The following is a 21,187-nucleotide window of genomic DNA, read 5'->3' as shown; positions in this document are numbered from 1 at the left end:
TGGATTACCAAAACATGAATGAGCTGTTTTCTATTAAAAACATTGGCAAGGACAACTGAAGTGTTTGCAGAAAGTCTTGCTGGACTAACGGAGCTCGGAGAACTGCATATCCAAAACAACCCAAAAGGCAGCAGACGCACCCGGTGAGCAACAGGCCTTTCTTTCCCAGCTCTCCTGGGAAAGGTGAAGCATTTGCTTCCAGAATTTCCCCACGGCTCCAGCCTTTCACCAGCACCAGTGTCAGTAAGGCGGGCAGCCCTAGCTTGGGCCAGCTGACGGCTGCTGCTCTGAGGGAAGACGAGGAGGGCAGCTCGTCCGCACTGGAGGTCACGGTCTTATAAAACCCAGTTATTCATAAAAGTATACACACACAGCTTCTCCGTTAAGATGGCAGTTTCCTTTTTCTTCCTTTAAGCCAAGTTTGGAGGTATTATACGGGTGACTTTTCTAAGAGCACCGTTACTTCCCTCTTTGCAGTTGATTATTTTATAAAAATAAATGAATAAATTTTACATCTTTGTATCAATATAACTGCTTTCAGGTGAAAAGATTTTTGGAGTTTAAAATAATGATGTTATTTCAATGTTGTAACATGGTTTCTTAAACTCTGCTTACTTTGAAACAAATGCCAACTGGGGACTTAAAAAATTAAAAATCCCAAAACTTTCAGATTGTGAAATGAAAGATCCCTATTTTTTCACCTAAAAAAACCCCTAAATTCCCCCGTACTCCACATGACTTGCCGGCCCTCCCAGCCTGAAGGCAGCGTCCAACCGAGCCGCCCGGCCCCTCCAGCCTCACTCCCCGACACCCCTTGCTCGTTCACGGGCTTCGCTCGGCGCCTCGCACCCGTTACCGGCTCTCTGGCCGGGCACCTGCCCCGGCGGCGTGAGGAAGGGAGAGGAAGGGGGTAACGGCCGCCGTTACCCCCTTCCTCTCTCCTCCTCACGCCGCGGGCCCGGCCCGCCCTCCCCCTCAGCAGCCGCCGGGCCCTCAGGCCGCCCCCCGCTCACCTGAGCTCGCCGCCTCCCCCCCGCCGCCGCGGCGCCGCCTGTCGGTACCTCCCGGCCGGGACTGCGGCCGCCACATCCCGACATCCCCCCCGGCCCCCCCGCCCGCTCCCGTCCGCTCCCTCCCTGCCTCACCGGGGCGGAAAGCGGCGGCGGCACCGGCCACTCCCAGCCGGGGGCGGGCCGCAGGCAGCTCCGCCGCCCTGGGGAAGCAGAGGGCGGCGGGCGGTCCCGGCCTTGGCGGGTGTTGCGGGGAGGGAGGAGCGGGGCTCTCGGGGCTGTCCTCAGCGCAAAGGCCCGGCGCAGAGAGCGAGGGGCCTTCAGGTCAAGGCGGGTCCCGGCCCGTGCAGTGGTCTCAGGCTGCCCGGTCTCTGTTCCCCCAGATCTGCAGGACACCGGCGGTAAATTGGGAGGGAAGTGGAGGCGACTACGGTCCCACTCCCCATCGCCATCAGCCTGAAGGGACCAGCGCACCAGAAGAGCCGCTTCTGCCGGACGTACAGAGGCGTCCGGCCTCCTTCCCCGTGTCCTGGCGAGCTGCAGCCCCAGCATCACCGGGATAGGGCTGTAACCAAGTGCATATACCAAATAAACTATTGGGAAACGATTTGTTTTCAGATTTAGCCATACTGTGCGTTGCTTGGGTCTTACAGCCATGATGTTGATGCGCCCTACTCTGGTACTGCGTTGTGTGTCAGATACTCGCTGAATTCAGCAAGGCATGCATACAATTAGAGAATATGGGATTCTTTGGCTTTAAGTAGTCAGTGCTCCGTATGTGTTTTCATTACTTCTGTATGGCTTCACATCTCTTGATGTCAAACATGGAGTTTTTCATTTTATTGCAAGGTGCTATCATTTTTATATATATGAACATGTTTTGGCTGGGATATAGGCAATTTTCTTCGTAGTAGCTCGTGTAGGGCTCTGTTTTGAATTTGTGGCCAGTGTTAATAACACAGGGACGTTTAGTTCCTGCTGAGCTGTGCTTACACTGGCTTTTTGCTTCTCATGCTGCACTGCCAGTGAGTAGCCTGGGGGTACACAAGAAGCTGGGAGGAGACACAGCTGGGACAGCTGCCCCCAACGACCAAAGGGATATCCCAGCCCATATGTCCATATGACATCATGCCCAGCAGTAAATGTTGGGGAAAAGGAGGAGGAAGGGAGGACATTCAAAGTTATGGCGTTTGTCTTCCCAAGTAACCATTACATGTGACGGAGCCCTGCTTTCCTGGACATCACTGAACACCGACCTGCTGATGGGAAGTAGTGAATGAATTCCTTACTTTGCTTTGCTTGTGCATGCAGCACCTCAACCCACGAGTTTTCTCACTTATACCTTTCTGATTCTCTCCCCTGTCCCACCCGGAGGGGAGGGCAGGGGGAGTGAACAATCAGCTGCATGGGGCTTAGCTGCCTACCAAAGTTAACCCACAGCAATATACACCAAATAATTTGAAGTCCTTTTTCTAAGATCGCTGTACTTTCCCTGAGTCTGTCCTCTTGAACTCATATATCATTGCAACAACATGAGTTTCTGCTAAAATCCCATCTCCTATTTTGTGTTTTAGATAATTTTAGTCCTCCATCACTTCCTGTGTATTTTCTCCGTATTTAATACATGCATCACTTTTGCTATCCCTAGTATTTCTCTACTGACAGTCAGTTTTAATTCTATTAATACCCATAATTATGAACTTTATATAAGTTTATGACTGTTCACTGACTACAGCTTTTTAACTTTGCTAAAGTAACACCTGCTTCAATCATGGATCATTATATCCACTATATTAGCCATATAGATGAAATCAGCATTTTTCAAGATGACCTCCATCCATCCTAGTCTTCAAGAATACTTCTGCATTCTCAGATGCAGCAAATGCTATTGTAAGTTAAAAATACCATCCTGTGCACAGGGAAGTTTTCATAACATTCAGAAAAGTTGCTAAAAAAAAGCCCAGGTTTATCTAACAACTGACAGCTTACTGATGTTCTCTGGTTTCAGTCCATTTATTAAGAAATACAGGACATGCTAAGGGAGTTTTGACCTCATGTTCCAGTCTGTGCCCTTCCTGACTTGTGAGAGAAGACAGCAAGCAGCTGTCCCTCACATGCCAAAAATAGCCATGCATCCTTCTCCTTCTTCCTTCAGCCTCGCTGTAGTGCATCTGATTCAGATGATGTCAGCGCTAGCTCCCATCACTCAGAGAGAAATTTGATGTAAAAGGGCAGCTGTACTGGTGCAGACAAAGGGCCCGTCTAGCTCAGCCTTGCCTCCAACTCAAACCCAGGGCAGTCGCCTCAGCAAGAGTAGGAACAAGGCAGCGCACACACCACTTCCTCTTTGGACTCTCCCACCCTCTGACTAATGCCTGCTTAGGGTTTTCCTCAGTTCAGTTTGTCGAGTCAGTAACCTGCAGTGGCTCTCATGCTCTCCAGGTGCTTGCCCAGCCTCCCCTTGAGCCCGCTCAGCTTTTGGCCCACGCAGCATCCACTGGTGACAGGTTCCCCAGGTCTCACCCGTGACACAGGGCACCAGCTCCTGGCGCTTCCTCTGAGACTGGCTGTGTCTCACTGCCTTTGAGAGCTGCCAGATTTTTGTGCTTGAAGAAAGAGATTTTTTCCCAATGCGTCTGTGCCTCTGATGATTTCCGTATGTGTTATCACATCATGTGATCCCTTTTCCAAACTGTGCGGTGCTAAGCTACTCAGACTGACCTTGTACAGAAGCTGCTCCAAACCTTTGATTATCTTTGTTGCCCCTCTCAATTTTTTCTGTCTGCTTTTTGGGATGAGGAGGTTAAGTAAGGGTGCGAGTTAGCTATGGATTTCTGTGGTGACATCTTCATGTTTCCTGTTGTGTTCTGTGTTCTTTTTCCAATAGTCTGTAACATTTGATTGTTTTTTTCTGACTGCTGCCACTCACTTAGCTGGTATTTTCTGATACGTAACTAATCCCATGGTTTCCTTCTCAGTGGCAGTGATCATCCCAGAGCTTTTCATCTTATATGAGAGGCTAGAATTGTTCTTACTGGCAGGTGGTGATTCAGTTTATACACAGTGAATTTCATCTGTTGTTTGATTGTCCAGTCATTCAGCCTCACAAGGTCCTTCTGCAGCTCTTTGCAGCCAGTCGTTGTTCATGCTACCTCAAATAACTCAGCATCAGCAGCAGACTTGTTTCAGCTGCTTATATGTTGAACAGTGGAGGTTCTAGAGACACTAATCAGTCCAAAGCTACCAAAAGGTAACTTCCCTAAACTACTATTCAAAAGAAGTATGGTATAATCTGTACTCAGAAAGAAGCCCTGTGAATGGATTCTTTGCATTTGCTCTGAATCTGCTCCAAGAGTTAAAAGTTTCTACCAAACTTCAACACTTCCGCTTCAGGTGACTTTGCCTTACCTCATGCATACTCACATCAATGTGTATATTTAACAAAAAAGTCCCACCACAACAGAATACTCAGCAGATGGTAATTCATTACCTCGGTAGATAATCAGCAGTATGTGTGAATATGTGTACGCATTGTGTGTATATAATATATATATTGAACATGGCAATCTGTTTCTTTATCAAGAGAGGAGCTGCTTTTGGACAATCACCCTCATTCAATTGTCAGACTGTTGGAAAGTTGTTGGAGAGAGATGGCAGACAGTTTCTACAGAGGACTTTAAGCATACCTGGAGAAAAAGGTGCAAGAAACAGATAGACTTCTGAAGCAAATACTAGTAGGTGAGAATAGTATTCTTGGGGTTTAATGCTGTTTGAATTCTGCCCTTCATGGAAGGTCTGATCCAAATGACATGGTGAGACATCCCGAGCTTACAAAGAAATTTACCTCCCTACAGTTTGCCCTAATGCACTTTTGGGCAGTACCTAGGTGTCTAGAGTGAGATGGATGGTGTAAGAAATTACACAGAAGACATACCTAACAGCGGATACTATATGGCTATCTTCTATTTTAGATTTGACAGGAGGGAGCTAGATTATATTTTCTATTTCTAAATTTCCAGTTTTCATTATGATGGCATATACAGGCACACCTGCCAAAAGAAATGTTCCTGCTGGCTCCCTCCACTTCTCCAGTTGTGCCTTCCTTCCCTTCCCCCATGCTACTGCCCACTTTGTGCTGGCAAGAGCATTTCTCTGGCACTAGAGTAAACTGGGAACAGATGTGTATTTAAACCTTTTTTTTTTTCACCAAAAACCTTTCACCAGTTGAAAGCGCCTGTGAAACTACAGCATTACATGCTGCATCAGAAATCCCACCAAATTTTAACAATCCCCCCTGTGTACTGAAGGCAGTGCTGCTGCCTCTTTCCTTCTCAAACGGCTTCCTGAGCCCTCGTGCCAGCTCAAAATGCCCCCCTCTGTTTTCCAGTCCTCATCTCGGCCTCTCTGCTTCTCACTGTCTCACATAGCTGCTTCTTTGTGTGGTACCTTTGCTTCCAATTGACATCAGTGTATGAGAGCTCCCCATGCACCTGCTGCCATAGTGAACAGATTTCCTGTAGCTCTGTCCCTTACGACCTCTGGTTCGTCGTCTCATAGCTCAGCTGCAAACTCTGCTTTTCTTCTTCTTGCATTCATCTTTGTTTTTCACTCTCTACCCCATCACTGCTACACCAGAGACCTTTTCTATTTCAGTAGTAAATAACGTATTCACCAAAACATGCCGCTGAAAGGAAGCCAAATCTACTTGCAAATTCAAGTCAAATTCAGAAAAAAAAAAAAAAAAGGTTTTGCCTAGCATAAAAATGAGGAAAGCCCAGACATGTTAGACTCGTTTATTTTGATCTCTCCAGGATCAAGACATCTTGATCTTTTTAAGCTAGGCTCCCATGTGGCACTGCAGCATCTATCACAGAGCAGAAGAGTAAATAACCATCATGGCCATGGCCTCATGTTCTAATACGGATTTTCTTAAGCTATTCTTCTCATCATCTCTCCTTCACTTTAAAAAAACATTTCCATGGCACCTTTTGAAGCATGGCTTCAGCATGGACTGGGGAAACAGTGAGGTGAGAGGCCAGGAAGGGGTGGCAAGGGCAGAGCAGCAGCATGGGCTGGCACAGAACAGAGTGAGATGGTGACTGTGCCCATGGGAAGGTAGGGCACCCAGTCAAGCTGCCAGATCTCACCAGAAGACTCAGGACAAGGGATGATGATAACTGTGGCTGGCCAGGAGGCTGGGAGATGGCAACTCAGCTCAGTTGTTTGCTGTGGCCATGGGCTCCTGCTCCGCCCTCTGCAGAAGCCAGAACTTGGCTGATACTTTTCCATTGCCTGGTCCTGCTGAAGCCACAACCTCTGAGACGCTTCCTTCTCATCTGCACACCCTCACGGCTCAGCTGACACATTTTCTTTCCCCTCAGTAACACCTTTTGCAGGGAAAACTAATGCTATCTTCCACTTTTCCTTCAGTTTCACTTTAAACGTCCAAAACCAGAAGAATTAATTTCACTTTCGGTGGTGAAGTTCCTTCCCTAAGGATTGTTTTCTGTCAAGAAACAGTGAAAGTAAGAGCATTTTGGGTTAATCTGCAAAGAACCTTTAAGTATATATATATTTAGCTCATCCACAGAACTGAAGCAAAATTTTTTTGCACAGCTTTAATCAGTGCTTAGCTTAGATATACTACCATGCCCTATCCAAAAAGAGATGTTCTAAATTTTATTGTGCTTTAGTTAATTCTATGGGTACTTACAATAACTCTAGAACATGCTTGTGATGTGATTAGCATAAAGGTAATCTTCATAATAGATAAGTAAATAAAATAAATCGGAATGCTTAATGCAAAATGTAAAAGTCCCAGTCCCAGTTATTAAACCACAGAACTCCTAGAGACTTCAGCTAAGCCAGGATTTTTGTTAAAAATATTTTAACAACTTCTTAAAACAAACTCATGCAAATCTGAAAGAAACTGATGAGACTTTAATGTGATTGTTGTTACAGGTGAATATATTTCACTTTCTAGAATAATCTTTTTTGTTTTTCGTCTACAGCTGTAACAGAGCAGCTGGTTGACTTCACTGGCATCATTTTCCGATCCTGTTCCAAAGACAGTGACTCAACTGGTGTCAGGGTAGACTTCAAAACAAGAGTAAAGCTGATAGCTCATTACAACTCAGCTCAAAATATTTATGGGATTAAGAATCTTACATTATAGATAATTCAAAAATGTTTGAAGTCCTAATCCAGTGGATATGCAGATCAGAAAAGTTAAGCCTTTGGATGTTTATTTTGGCTGAATGCCTTCCTATAAACTTAAATTAGTCCAAGAAGAAATTCGTTTCCCTAGAGACACCTGATCACTAGCAAGCAAGCTGAGGACTCCTGTTGCTGTTCTCCAGGCTTTAAAAATGGATTTTAGGAACCTTTACTCATTGTAGTGTAGGCCAACCATAATTCTAAATCAGTAGACCAACTAAGAACAAACATGGGAGAAATAAAAGCAGGCGCACTGGTGGTTTAAAAAGCAGAATAAGCATATCTTTCTCAGCAACTATCCTTTTTACTGTACTAACCCCCCCAAATCGCATCAAATTTCTTTGTCTCACACTCTTCAGTACCTACTGCTTGTCACAAATTGGGATTTAAACATCACAGTACAGCCACTCAGTAAACAACCATTCCTGCATTCATCTTTTCACATCTGGATACAGAATTATTTTCTATTGAACTGTCATTACTATAGGGTTTTTCCCCACAACACATGTGTATTTGGATTTGAACTTGTCATTATTTGGTTGTAGCATTCATTTTAATAGACCTTAACCCTTTAACATGCCATCTTACCCATAAGATGATCATTGTATACATTCATTTTCCTGTGTGGATTGAGTGGATCACATAGAGGGGAAGGCCTGGGATCTGGGCAGTCACAGTGACTCTGGCACAGAGTCCCTCACAAACATTTCCCACTTTCACGGAGCTGTGGCAACAGTTTGTCCCATCCTGTAGCACTGGGACGCGGCTGCTCTTGCAGGCTTTCCCACACTCGGTCCCTGGCTAACTGCATCAGTGCTATCGAATGACCTGCTGGTGCTGTGATGCAGGTGAAAACGCTGGCCGAGGAATGGTCCTGTGGCTTGCCCACAGCTGGTCAACACGGCTGCCCTGCCTGAAGGAGCAGCAGGTGCAGAGAAGGCGAGTGCCCTGGGCTGTACAGGGCCCCTCAGAGACGCTCATGTACCCAGCCACGAAGAGCATTCAAATGTGATAGCTTTGGCAACACACTCCTGATGCCTTTATTTTTCCTATTTTCATGCCAATATACCTTATATGTGTAGCATATTTAAATAATATATTAAGCAGAAATACAAGATATTAAAAGTGAAAATATGTAAAGCATGGTCCCTGCATGCCAGAAAGGGGTGCTAGAGCAGGACCACAGTCCAGGGATTGAAAGCCCAGTGCATTGGGTCTCCAGCTGGAGGATGGGGTCTGGCTTCAAATTCAACTTGATCCATGGATGTCTGTGCTGAGACTGTCCTTGGAGTTTACATCAGACACTGCAGGTTATTCTCTGCGTGCAACTATGTTAGCAGTAATTGCAGGGAATTTTTGCTGTTCTGTTAAAACAACTCTTCTGTTACCTGTAGAGCTTGCAGAGCAGCTGGGGGACTCGCTGACATGGGAAGACTGAAGGGCTTAATTCAGGGAGTGCACACCGTGCCTAACTCTGAGCTTGTGGCATATCCAGCAGACTTTCAGACACAGGATTGAGCAGGGCCTTGAGAGTTTATCTCATCCTTCCCTCTGCCCAAGGGAGGACTCACACTTCTGGCATCTAACACACTGTAGGTGACCATGTTTAGGTCATTGAATCCCACCCTGGGGCTTTACCCCAATGTAAGTGTTTATACCCTGGGTGATGAAGACTGGTATCTTCTTCCTTTGAATAAACCAAATAAAGTGAACTCTACAGCAGCTGATGAAAGGCCTTTCTTTTCCAGTTCTTGAATTATTTCTGTGACTCTTTGATGTGCTGGCAGAAAATTCTTCAGTGCTCTTTTTAAGTGGGAACACTCCAGTGGGATATGTATTCCAGCAACAGTTTCATGTGGGGCTTTTGATCACTACCCACTTCTCACCAACTGTGTATCCAAAGACAGTCAACACCTTTTCTTCCATCACACTGGGAGCTCCTACTGAGTTGCTTTCTCTCTTCTGACATCTCCAAAGTATTTCAGAGTCACTGCTTACCCTCTGAAACTCACCTCCAGTAAGTACAGCCTCTATTCCTGCCTTTTAGATATCTAATTTAGCTAGATATCTTCAGACTGTTCTGAGACACCACTTGCCTGGATGGGCACTCTACTGAGCAATCCTAGGTGCCACTCTAGGTGACTCTTCTTTTCATCATTATTTGCCACCTGGCCAGTGTTTGCACTATTCAATTTCTTAGCAGAAATATTATGGTTACTCTCAGATCTTGATAAAAACATTAAACAGCAATAAGTCTTATACTGCTCCGTGCATAGACTTCACTACAGTAACTCCCATTCCTTAACAGTTCTCCTTGGACAACTGTACTTTTTCAGTCTACCAGGTCTCATACCATTGAATATTTTGATCTTACATAGTTCTACCTTTTCTTTTTTTAAAAAATCAGGCTGTTATGTGACTTGTCCAAATAACTGACAGAAAACTCTTACATTTATGGTGGTCCATATCCACCAAACTTGTGCTCTCAACAATGAATACTGAGCATCAGGCCTGACAAGGCTTGTTTACATTAATGATTTCCACACTTACTACATCAGCATCTTCAGTTCACAACTGTTTGGGTTCTTTACCAGTAATTAAATTATTTTTAGTGATCTGCCTGGGGCAAAGGTTAAGACGACCTGCCTAGAGTTCCCTGGGGCTAGTCTCCCTTATTGAGAAGGAGCCTGTCATTAGCACAGCCTGACCTTCTGGGGTTCTGCTGGGACCCAATAGTCACCTAACCCAAACACTGGCAGAGACTTCCTTGGCCAAGACCTGTGACTGGGGAGGGAGAAGACAACTCAGGCCAACAAATTTCTTGATATTCATGACATCCTCCCAAGTTACTGAAGGACTGGAAAGCACCTGAGATGTCTTCAAAAATCCCAAGTACCATCCTCCTGCTTTCTCATTCTTTGTCATCACCAGCAGATGGAACAGCTACATTGAGCAGTGAGCCTGCCCCATCACTAAGATTTGTCTCTGCCTATGATTTCTAAAACATACCCTTATTTCTCTTCCTAATCATTAGCTTCACATCCTCATTACTGTAGTGCTTGCCTGAGAATGTGCAGATGGGCAACGTAGCAGGCATCCAGGCATTTCTGAGGCAACAGAGAAAAACATGCTCTCTTCTGTGACCTTCACGCGCCTTGCTTGTTCACAGGTATTTTTCTGGCTGTACTAAGCCAAGAGCCACTCCAGCTAGTGGTACTGTTGTTTCTGCCTGATTAGAATCATAAAGGAAATATTTCTCTGGTCAGTGATACAAACCACATGTAACAATTCTGGGAAATCTGGTTGTCAAAAATAGATTTACTTTTTAAGAAATAAACTATATGAATTAAAAATCCTCCTCATTTTATTCTCCAATTCAGGAAATGCCATGAGATGACACAAAGGTTTTCATCTGTTAATGCCTGGAAAGAGGAAAGCTGGTTCCATTTCAGACACCATCAGATAATACCTTTGCCAGAGGATGTTATTACAGTTTTAAGCTAAATATATAAATAACCTGTCTTCTTCTGTACAAAAAATATCTACTGGCTGGAAGCAATTATTGTGAGATAATACATGGAAGTTTGCCAGCTGGGCTTGTTAGGTTTTCTAACTCTACATTTATAATTTACATTAGTGCATAGCACTATCTCCTAGCACAGCCAAGGCTCTATTGCTCTATTTATGAATCTACTTTATGTATCAGTGGTAAAATTATAGGGCTGAAGTAAACCATGCAGTGAACTAATCTAAACCAAATCCTTAGAAGAGACTCATTTCCATTCAGGAAATAAGCACCACCTTTAAATGGACCACATTCAATATGAGTGAATCATTATTCCAATTATTTGGCCAGCTTTACAGCTTGCCAGTGGCTCAATGCCAGCATTTTATTTAACAGGCTAATAAAAATTTGATTATCAAAGCCACCAGGTCAGCTGCACACAGAATGGCAGTCGGCAGACAGAGAGCGAGGTGTCACCGCCACTGCCACAACAGCCACCTTGGTTAGACACAAGGCCAAGGAATTACACTTTTCTGTTATGTCATGTCCTGCGGTCAGTAATAAAATTAACCAAAAATACTCCCATGAGCTGTCTGGGTCAAAGAACATGTGGACGTGGACCCAGTTTTCCCTCCACCAGTGACCTGTGGACAAGGGTTAAGTGTGGGAGTGTCCCATCAAGCCTGCCCTGGGGACAAGGGACCTTCATTGGGAAAGCTGTCATCCCTCTTGTGCCCGCAAGTGTTTGAAACGGAAGGGAGGGCAGAGATGCACAAGGAATAGGAGGGAGCATGTGACCTGAACAAATTTTTGCATTCCAGGATCAGCAGGCAATAAAACCTGTGATCCAGGCTGGAGATGAAATCCTGGGAAAGTCACTGACAAAATCTTCCAGGCAGATCATAGGACCAGACTTCTACATAGAAAATAGACCTTTACCATATAACAGCTTGTCAGCAACCTCAGTATACAATAGATTGTGACTACAGAGAAACTCTGGGAGGGTTGTTATAATTTCGCCTGTTTTTTCTTGGTCTGATCACAGAAAACTGGAAAAATCTCTTTGGGAACAAATGTCTGGATAGAGATATGGCTGCATTTGTGGTTCATGGTTCCTGTGTGATTTGCTATGGAAAAGGCTAAACATGGCTCCATACAAAATGTTGAAGTTAGTCCCTGGGAGGCATTCTCCTGGCAAAATGAAAGCCGTGGAAACTGTGCGGACACATGCTTTTAAATGGTTGAGTGAGAATTAATAGTTTTACTTCCCTTTTCACTTTTATTTCCTTATTCCTTACATGATACTTATTTTTAGGGCGAAAAAGGAACAGGAGCAAAAATGCTCACTTGGCTTATTGAAGTTGGACCAAATGCTTTGTCTGTAGCACAGAGACAGGACTCTGGGGTGGGGGAAAGCTGTTGCAAAGGCTCTGTCAGCAAGTCTGCTCCTGTGCTGCAGGTGCAACTTGTGCTAATCATCAAGGTGTAGGCAGAAGTCTGGCACCTGGGAGGGCAGCGTTGGTTAGAGGAAAGATGCTCTGATTTGTGCTCCTCCATCCGACGCAAGAAAATACTGTGCAAAAGCAGGATTTGTACTAAATAACTGTTGGCCCCCAATTCAAAGCTCTTAAGTTAGGATATTCATCTGTCTTACTGACACACCATGGCAGGAGATCAGTCTTCACAAGGTCTTTCATCAGCCTTAAAAACTGAGTCACCTTCTGGAGGCTCCCATCTCTCCCCCTTGACTACAGAGGGAGCCAAGGAAGGTCACCTTCCTCAGCTGAGCGCCCCAAACTGTGGGAGATGTGTCTGGGCCATACAAATAGCCACACAAACAGAGCAGCTGTGATTCAGCCCTTGGGAAAATGATCAGAAAGGGAGAAAGTGGTGTGTATGGTTTGGCAGAAAGCAAGAGAAATAGGGAAGCTAAAAGAGGAAAAGGGGAAGAAATGGAAAGAAATGAAGATGAGTGGTAAGAGGGAAAGCAACCGCTGAAGCGCAATAACAAAGAGACTGAGGGGGAAAAAGTGTGTGAGAGAAGAGAGCAAGCAGAGGAAAGCCAAAAGCAGACAAGCGAGGAGCCTGAGCATCACGTGAAGAAGCCCTTGTCCCCAAACCCTGACAAGGAGCAGCTGCTGCCTGTGGCTGTGGGAGTCACTGGTTCAGCCACCCCTAGGGGCAGAGGGAGCCCTGCGTGAAGGGCACTGCAGCTTGCTCTGTCCGGGCTACTCCTGTGACCACCTTGTCTGCCATTCCTGTTAACAGTAGAAATTTAGCACTTGGTAGTCAGCAGTCAGAGAATGAAATAGTCTTCTCCTCATGACAAACATACAGAACTGTTAATGGACACAGGGCAGGTTTTCTGGTGCATGGTACCAGCAGGAGGAATTTTTTAGTTTTCTGTTTTCATTCTCTTTTAGATGTGAAAAAGTTGGCCAGTTATTCGGGGCTTTTTCCTTGCTCTGCTGCCAAAATTATCACAGCATGACCAAGGCAAGGTAAGCACAGAGAAGCCTCCCAAACATATTCTGTGGGTGCTGAGAATCTCTGGAAACACTTTTGGTTTAATTGTTAAAAGTCTTTCATATCTACCATGTACTTGGAAAGTTACACAAATGTGTATGTTATGCAAATCCAGGGATTAAAAATCACTCACTAGTTCATAACAGTAACTATACAGCTGACTGGCAGAGTTAAATACGGTGAACAGAAAAGAATGTGGAATACATTAACCAGTGTAATTGCTTTAATAGAGTCTATTATCTTTAATGGAGTTTATACAAATGCGCACACACATGTACACATGGTGAAGATACCAAATTAGAAATAAAAGTCTAGTAGTGCCAAGCCACAACTTAACTATTAAGACCATTGATCAAAGGACTGCAGTTGCAGCTGGATTACAAAGTACTGTAAAATGTAGTGAGATGCATTTTCTCTTTGAGAAACCTTCCTGATCACTGTTTAATACTGTGAGGAAGTGTTGCCTGAAGGGTGAGCCAGCACATCTGGGATATGAGCATCCAGACTGCGGTCGCATGGCGCTGCAGTATAACGTGCTGCAGAGCTACAAGAGGCTGAGGGAGGGAAAGAGGAAATTCTCACAATTGCCTATTTCCCTGCACCGCATTAAGCAACTGAGTGATCACAGGCCACAACTGAATTACAAGAGTGAGTCACAGAGTTCAAAACAAGAGCATCCACTAATTGTTTCATGGATGAGGCTCAGGGAAGTCTGAAGAAGGATTTTGTAGGATATTCTTTTACTCATTGTGAGCTTTGTAGTCTTTTGTAGCAAAGCCAGCCGTTCTGATCTGAGAGTTTATTTTACAACTTGTAGCCCAGGGAGGGCTGTGTTCCAGGGCAGGGCATCCCTCGTGGGCAGCATTTTCTTCTGTGAGCCTGGAATAGCTTTGAAGCTGTCCAGAAGGAGCTCTCAGACACCACCTGATGGCAAATGGAAGGAGGGGATAAATGGCCTTATTCCCAGTCCAGCTGTCCCATCATCTCTCTGCAAAGGTTTTGGTCAGTTTGGTTAAGATTTGTTCACCTGCATTTCAGGTGTTCATGGCAAGAAGGTGATACTCTAATTATTATTTGACAAATATATCTACCCCCAAGCCTCCGGACTTGGATAAGATGTCTCAATGACTGGCCCCTGAGCCTTGCTCAGTGGAGCTGTAGAGCTGGATACAAGACTGGGAAGAGCTCCTGGCTGCTGGTGGTTTACTTTATGGGGGCTGAATGTTACATCCTGGGTGATGAATGGGAATGAATGGGGGTCTGGGAGGCATGTGGATTCAGGGTCCTGCTATGCCACAGTCTTGTAAGTGCATAGTGGAGTGTCAACTTCCTTTCCCTCACATAAGAACGATTCATCAGTACTCCTGCGATGCTGATACACCCTGGTGTGGGCACTGAGGATGTATGTGAGAGGGATGAGTGCAGTTGCAGGCCTAGGGGTTGCACAAACGGCTGGGGACATGCTGCAGGTTAGAAGGAGGAACGGAAGGGCATTCATCCACTGGCAGATCTCTCTGGCGAGGGGGTCAGTGAAGATGGGGATGGCTTCCACAGTGCTTATTGCCTCAGGGTTACAAGCAAGTTTATGGCGTGGGACTGCCTTTTGGCTGTGCTTTCACCCTACCCTACCCTTTACTGACCAGCAAGCTGCGGTGGTTGGGTCACACAGAACCTGCTTGCTTTTACGGTGCTGATTCCCTTGATCTCTTTGGCCTATGTCTTGGACAAAGAATCAGTTTGTTACTCCTTCTTTGCAACGCAGCTCCTCCAGAAATCCTCTAACCCCTGATTTGCCTGATTTGTCTTGTCCCCCTCCCACAGATTCAGCTCTATGTGTGCTCCAGGTTATTGGGTTCCAATTCCAGAATACAGGAATGCAGAAGACAGGTCAGGACCTGACATGCACTAGTGGTATAGAAACCTCATTGCCAAAAATTTGTCTTAGTGCACAGTGGTTACCATGTACTCACTTCTCTAGGTAATTCAGACTCTTCGTCTCCAATCACTGTCCTGTTGGTAGCCCTAAGCTTTTCCTTCCTCCTGTTCTCTCTGTCCTCTGAGGCATCAAGTCTCCTCCCATCTTGCCACCAACTTTCTGCTTCTGGTTCCACAAACCTGCCTAAGACAGAAAGGGATCACAGCCTACCTGCTGGACTGTTGTTTTCTGAGCTAAGGTTTATTCAGTACCTCAGCAGGCTTCCTTGCAAATCAAAGATAATCAAGGCTCAGTGACTCATTGGTCTGGAGTCACGTTCTTTTCAAATATCAGTCCCAACCTGGAGAAAAAAACATCAACAGAGAAAGCAGATGAATCAAAATGGGATTTGCAGGTTGGTAGAGAAAAGACCTGTGAAGGCAGATTCACTTGACAGAAGCTCAGCTGGCTGGTTCAGAGGCAGGCAGGAAATACTTTATGCAGATACAATAGTTTCTTCCCATTGAGATGATATGGGCACAAAAGATTTAATGACCAAGGGCTAATCTCACCCTTGCTCTTTTCTGAGTGAAGAAATTAAATAGTAGCTGCTTCTGGATCTGTCCTCCTTTCGGGTCTCACTTGTGGGGAAAGGTCCCTGCTGTTGGCAGGAGCTGGGCTCATTTGCATTTTTCTTCTATCTGAATTTTTATAAAAAACAAGGATGAAGTTTTTTTCCATTGCCAAATATGTGGAAAATTTAGCAGGCTGGGAAGGTGAACAGAAATTAGGAAATCTTGCCCAAAAAAATGAAAATTTTCCATGCTTTACACTTGGATTTAATCTAAAATCCATTTGGAGTAAAAGTACTTGCCAAATTATTATCAGAAAAGTGAGAGTTATCCGAGATCTGTCAGGATTCAGAAAGAGCTCAAGTTAGTGGAAAATTATCACGTTTGGGGACCATTTACTAGAATAGTAACACTTACAGTCTTATATTTAAAACAGCTTGGTCTCAGCTGTCTAAAACAACTCACTGCATTACTGCCAAGTCATTAGCTTACAAAGCTCCAGGCCCTGTCTACACACAAGCCTACCATCAGTTTAACTAAAATCACTATTTAATCCATTTAGAGCAATCAGCACAACCCTTTTTTTGGGTAACCAAATTAACTTAAATCAATACAAGCCTGTTACAAACAGACAAACAATTTAAGGACATCGACATCAAAACCTGTGTTAGCTCAAGTGGTGTGAATTTTGTGGCGAGGCAAGAGCTCAGGTCAAGCCTGGGGGATGCTGCGATGGTCCTATTTGTGTCACAGAGCTGTGCCTGAAGCACATCCAGCAGCAGCTTTGTGTCAAGGTGCCCAAGTGGTCTCTGCTGCACGTTGCTACATGTACAGTCTGGATCCCCACTGCTTCTCAGGGCTGTACCCTGCTGTGTTTAGGACCTGTGGCCACCCTCACCCTGTCCTCCTCCCGGCCCCGAGCCCTCCAGGAGAAACCCAGCTGGTTTGCTGGGGGATCTTGAGGTGAAAGGCGTAAGACTCTGGTAGAAAGCGTTTGGCTTCTATGACCCGGGAAACCCAGTTTAAACTCTATTCCCCTGTGCTGTAACATATGTGAGCCTAAGTATGGCCACAGCAGTTTATGCCAACATCCTCCCTCCCCATGTTTGTGGCTGCCTCCACACAAGTAGACGTCCAGCATCCCCCTCCCAGGAAGAACAGCAGCAGCAGCTGTCCCAGAGCACAGGCTGTTTTCTCCCGGGGGTGTGCACTGTCCCTGTTGCTGTCACTGTGCTCAGCCCCTGCGGGGGCTGCCTAGCTGCGCAGCGCTCGCCTGCAGTGGGGCAGGGGGGCAAAGCACCAGGAAGGGCGACCCTCCAGCTGAGAGCAGCGCTCACCTGAAAGGAACCTGGGCCCAAAAGGAGCTCAGAGGCTTCCTCAGCTTAGTTTGGTTTGTTGAGTCAGTAACCTGCAGTGGCTCTCATGCTCTCCAAGTGCTTGCCCAGCCCCAGCTTGAGCCCTCTTCAGCTTTTGGCACACGCAGCACTGATGGGTGAGGGGCTCCCCAGGTATGCATCCACTGTGCGAGGCACCAGCTCCTTGTGCTTGCTCTGAGCCAGGCTGTGGCCAGCTGCAGTTGATAGTGTCTAATTCTTCTCTTGCCAGAGACAGTAAGTGGCTGCTCCATACCCACCTTCTTTATGGCATACATAACTCTGTAGATGTCTATTATACCCTCCCTAACGTCCTTTTTTTCAGGCAGAACGATTCCAGCCCACTGGAATTCCATAGTTTCCTTTCATAGAGAAACTATTCCCTACCTTTGGTCATCCTTTCTGCCCTTCTCTGGACCTTCTCCAGTTCTGCTATATCCTTTTTGAGATAAAGGGATCAGAGTCACACTCAAAAGCACATGACACCGGGATTCCTACGGTGACATTTATACAGCATATCCTCATCTTTATTTCTAGTCCTTTCCTAATAATTCCTAACATTTGACTGGCTTTTTTGCTTGCTGACAAGCATTGAGTTGATATTTTCATGGAAAGAAATCCCAATATTTTGATCTTGAAGGGGGTACACAGAGATTATTTTCCCCTGTATCGCTTCACATCTACCTACACACAATCTGTTTCCCCATCCTGTCACTCTGCAGTCTCGTAATGCTCTTCTGCATTTTTTCAGTCAACTGTTGTCTTTACTACAGTGGATATCTCACCGCAAGCTAACTCTCTCACTTCACAGCTCACCTCCTTTTCTATATCTTTACAGGTATGCTCCGTGTGTGTGCACAGGGCAGCGGGGAGGGAAGTGTGCAGGAAACAAAGCAAAAATACAAGTATGTACTCATATACCAGTTGTTATTCTGTTTTTGGGTGCTGCATCAGCAACCCCCTGTGGTAACACCCTACAGCAAAGTGCAATTCCCAAAAGCAAAGGTGACCAGAATCTTCAGAAAAGAAGCAGGGCCATAAGCAGTCCAGGGAAGAGCTGCCAAGGTGTGGAGACACCTTTGTAGCTGCTTATCTCTGGGTTTTCCTGTTGCCCAGAGGGACCATCAAGTGCTGCCCAGAGCTCCTTATGACTTCAGGGAGAGCTTTGACCCAAGACAGAGCTGCAGGATGTAGCTGCTAAGTTTCAGCAGGTGAGGAATGCCACTAACTTCCCTGCCAGAGCTAGGGATGTCAAAGTATTTTTACTGAAGACACCAGCTAGAATCTCACCTGAGTTTATCCGAAAGACAGAAAGGACTCCAACTCTCTCCTACCTTTATACACAATGCAAGTTCGATCCTATACATTCAGAGGTTTGTACAAAATCTTAGTCTTTGTTAAGCTGTGGCGGAAAAAGACGGAAATCCCTCCAAAACCTGTGATCTTCCACAGGCAAAGGAACTGCTCTAAAACAAACTAGCATCTCCTTCCTCCTGTGGCTGTAATCCAGAACACAGTTTACATTAATGGGGTATCTGGCCCCAGCTAAACTACAAAAAGCCAAAGATGTTCAGATATGACTGTGACACTATAACATAAAACAGGGCTAATTTAGTATTGCAGAGTGCCTGGGTAGCAATAGATATCTGCAGCCACATGTCCAGACACATCAGCCTTGCCCAATCATTTCCAGTGTGCCAGCCCACCACCCTGGTGTTGGGTGTAGGACAAGCAGGAACTGTGGGTGTAAGAACAGGAGATCTTGCTGCTCAATGGCTTTCAGTCCCTGAGTGCGTATCCTGTGGAAAGTACTCAGTAAAAAATGGGCCCTGTAGGAGAAGGACCCTTAAATGACCCTTGAATGACTTTTAGAAGAATAGATAAATCTCCATGGTGACAGTGCCACCATTTCTATGTCTATTGATGCAATTTTACAAGTGATTGTTATCGGTCCCTTTCCACTGGGGCGATCCAAGCAACAACTCTGGTTGTTTTATCCCCTTTAAAAGCCCACTGCGGTATTTCATCATCCCTCTGCTGCGGTGCATGCCAGGTCTTTCCTGGCCCAGGGCACCCCTCAGCAGCACAGGGCAAGGGAGAGCCAATGGACCAGTGCAACGAGAGGGAACAACTCACCTTTAGCATCAACTGGGCAATGCCCCAGGGCTTAAACACCAACCCCAGCCTCATTATGTTCACAGAGTGCAGCACAGACACTTCTTTTTCTTGTGGGTTTAAAGCCACTTGTGCCTTCTACCTGAGGGTTTTCTGTGGCAAACATAGTCATGGCAGGGTAGTACACAGGCACATTCACACACGCAGGAGCATCTGATTTTATACCAGGAGTTCAACAGCTAAAAAAAGGCTTGCATTTTCTTGTACGGGTAGCATGATTATAATATAAATTAAGGAATTTAGGACTCCAGTCTACAAATCCCTATTAGCACTGGTACTCCTTAAAAGTACTAGTTCAAATAAGAGTATTTGTATAACTCGCAAGTCTGCAAGAACACATTTAGTCAAAGTTTCTCATGGCTTTTTATTGTCTTCAAAACACCATACACACATATGAGGAGATATAAATTAAGCATATGCTATTCCCTGGTATTCCCAAAATTTCCAAATAGTAGAAGGTGCTGAGCATGATTTATTACTATCAGAGGCCTACCTAAGTCTAAAAATGAAGCTTACACTGCACCACTAATTGTGTTTGTAAGAATTTAAAGAGAAATCAGAAAATAACTTATAACTCCCAAATATTAACACCCAAAAAAGCTTGCTTTGAGTATTTCTAGAACTGGACACTAGGTGGCAGAACAAATATGTGTTCTCTAATAGCTGACAAATACGCATCCTTTCAGTTAAGAAGGCAGGCCCAGAGACGATAAAGTCTAGCATATATTTAAAATAAATTGAAAGCTTACAGCTGCCCTGCTTTTCCTGATCAGTTCCTGTAGAGCCAGGCTCTGTTAAGATTGAGTTTAAACCTTTTAAGTTCTTTAGAATGACGGTCATGATTTAGTCACAAACTCAGGTCTCACCACAAATGTCTGTGGCTCCCCTTACAATGCGTTCTTAAAGGAGGACCCAGACAAACTCCACCCCAACATTTAATAGACAATAAAAGTTTTTATAGAGATGTAAGAATCTCAAATAAGCCCAAGTGATTTAGGGACACTGGTGTAACTGCAAGTTGGTAGGACACTGCACAGGTACCTCAAATGAAGAAATAAGCATCTAAATTGCTAATTATTGCTTTGCTCCTGTAAAGCAACATTTCTGCAACACCACATCAACTAGGAGCCACCGTGGGCAAAGGCTGAGTTGAAAAGGCTGGAAAAGAGGTCTGGGAAGGAGGCAGAGGAAGCGTTTTGCACCACGAGGTGTCAGCACGGCCCTGCCCGCCCGTCGGGCCCCTGTCCGCGCGCTGCCGGCGGGAGGGGAGCGCGTGCCGCTGCGGGCACGGCTGGGGGCGGGGGGGGCAGCGCCAAGCACACGGAGCTCCATGAAAGGATTAGAAAAACCGGTTCTGCTGAGAAAATTACACGCAACAGGATTTTATGAAGGCCGGCTGGAGGGTCACCAGTTGCAGTCAATGGCTCGATGTCCGAGTGGAGAGCAGTGACGAGTGGCATTCCTCAGGGGTCATTACTGGGACCAACAGCGTTTAACATCTTTGTTGGTGACACGGACAGTGGGATGGAGTGCACGCTCAGCAAGTTTGCCGATGACACCAAGCTGTGTGGTGAGGTCGACAGGCTGGAGGGAAGGGATGCCATCCAGAGGGACCTGGACAGGCTTGAGAGGTGGGCCTGTGAAAACCTCATGAAGTTCAACAAGGCCAAGTGCAAGGTCCTGCACATGGGTTGGGGCAATCCCAAGCACAAATACAGGCTGGGCGATGAGTGATTGAGAGCAGCCCTGAGGAAAAGGACTTGAGAGTAGTAGTGGATGGAAAACAGATTATGAGCCAGCAATGTGCACTCACAGCCCAGGAAGCCAAATGTATCCAGGGCTGCATCAAGTGTGGCCAGCAGGACAAGGTAGGGGATTCTCCCCCTCTACTCCGC

The 21,187-nt window shown here is 45.6% G+C and overlaps 1 protein-coding gene across 1 annotated transcript in view; it reads right to left on the bottom strand.

The window, feature by feature from the left end:
• DISC1 (DISC1 scaffold protein) overlaps nucleotides 1–1,087 on the bottom strand; it is a 214,452-nt gene extending 213,365 nt beyond the window's left edge. The window contains exon 1 of the mRNA XM_074863132.1: nucleotides 1,014–1,087. The gene's annotated coding sequence lies outside the window, so the exon portion shown is untranslated. The remainder of the gene's footprint in view (nucleotides 1–1,013) is intronic.
• Between the last annotated feature and the right edge of the window lie 20,100 nt (nucleotides 1,088–21,187).

Source organism: Strix uralensis, chromosome 3 (assembly GCF_047716275.1).
Source record: "Strix uralensis isolate ZFMK-TIS-50842 chromosome 3, bStrUra1, whole genome shotgun sequence".
NCBI lineage: Eukaryota > Metazoa > Chordata > Aves > Strigiformes > Strigidae > Strix > Strix uralensis.
Note: the sequence above shows the minus strand (reverse complement) of the source record. Positions and strands in the feature narration are given on the sequence as shown.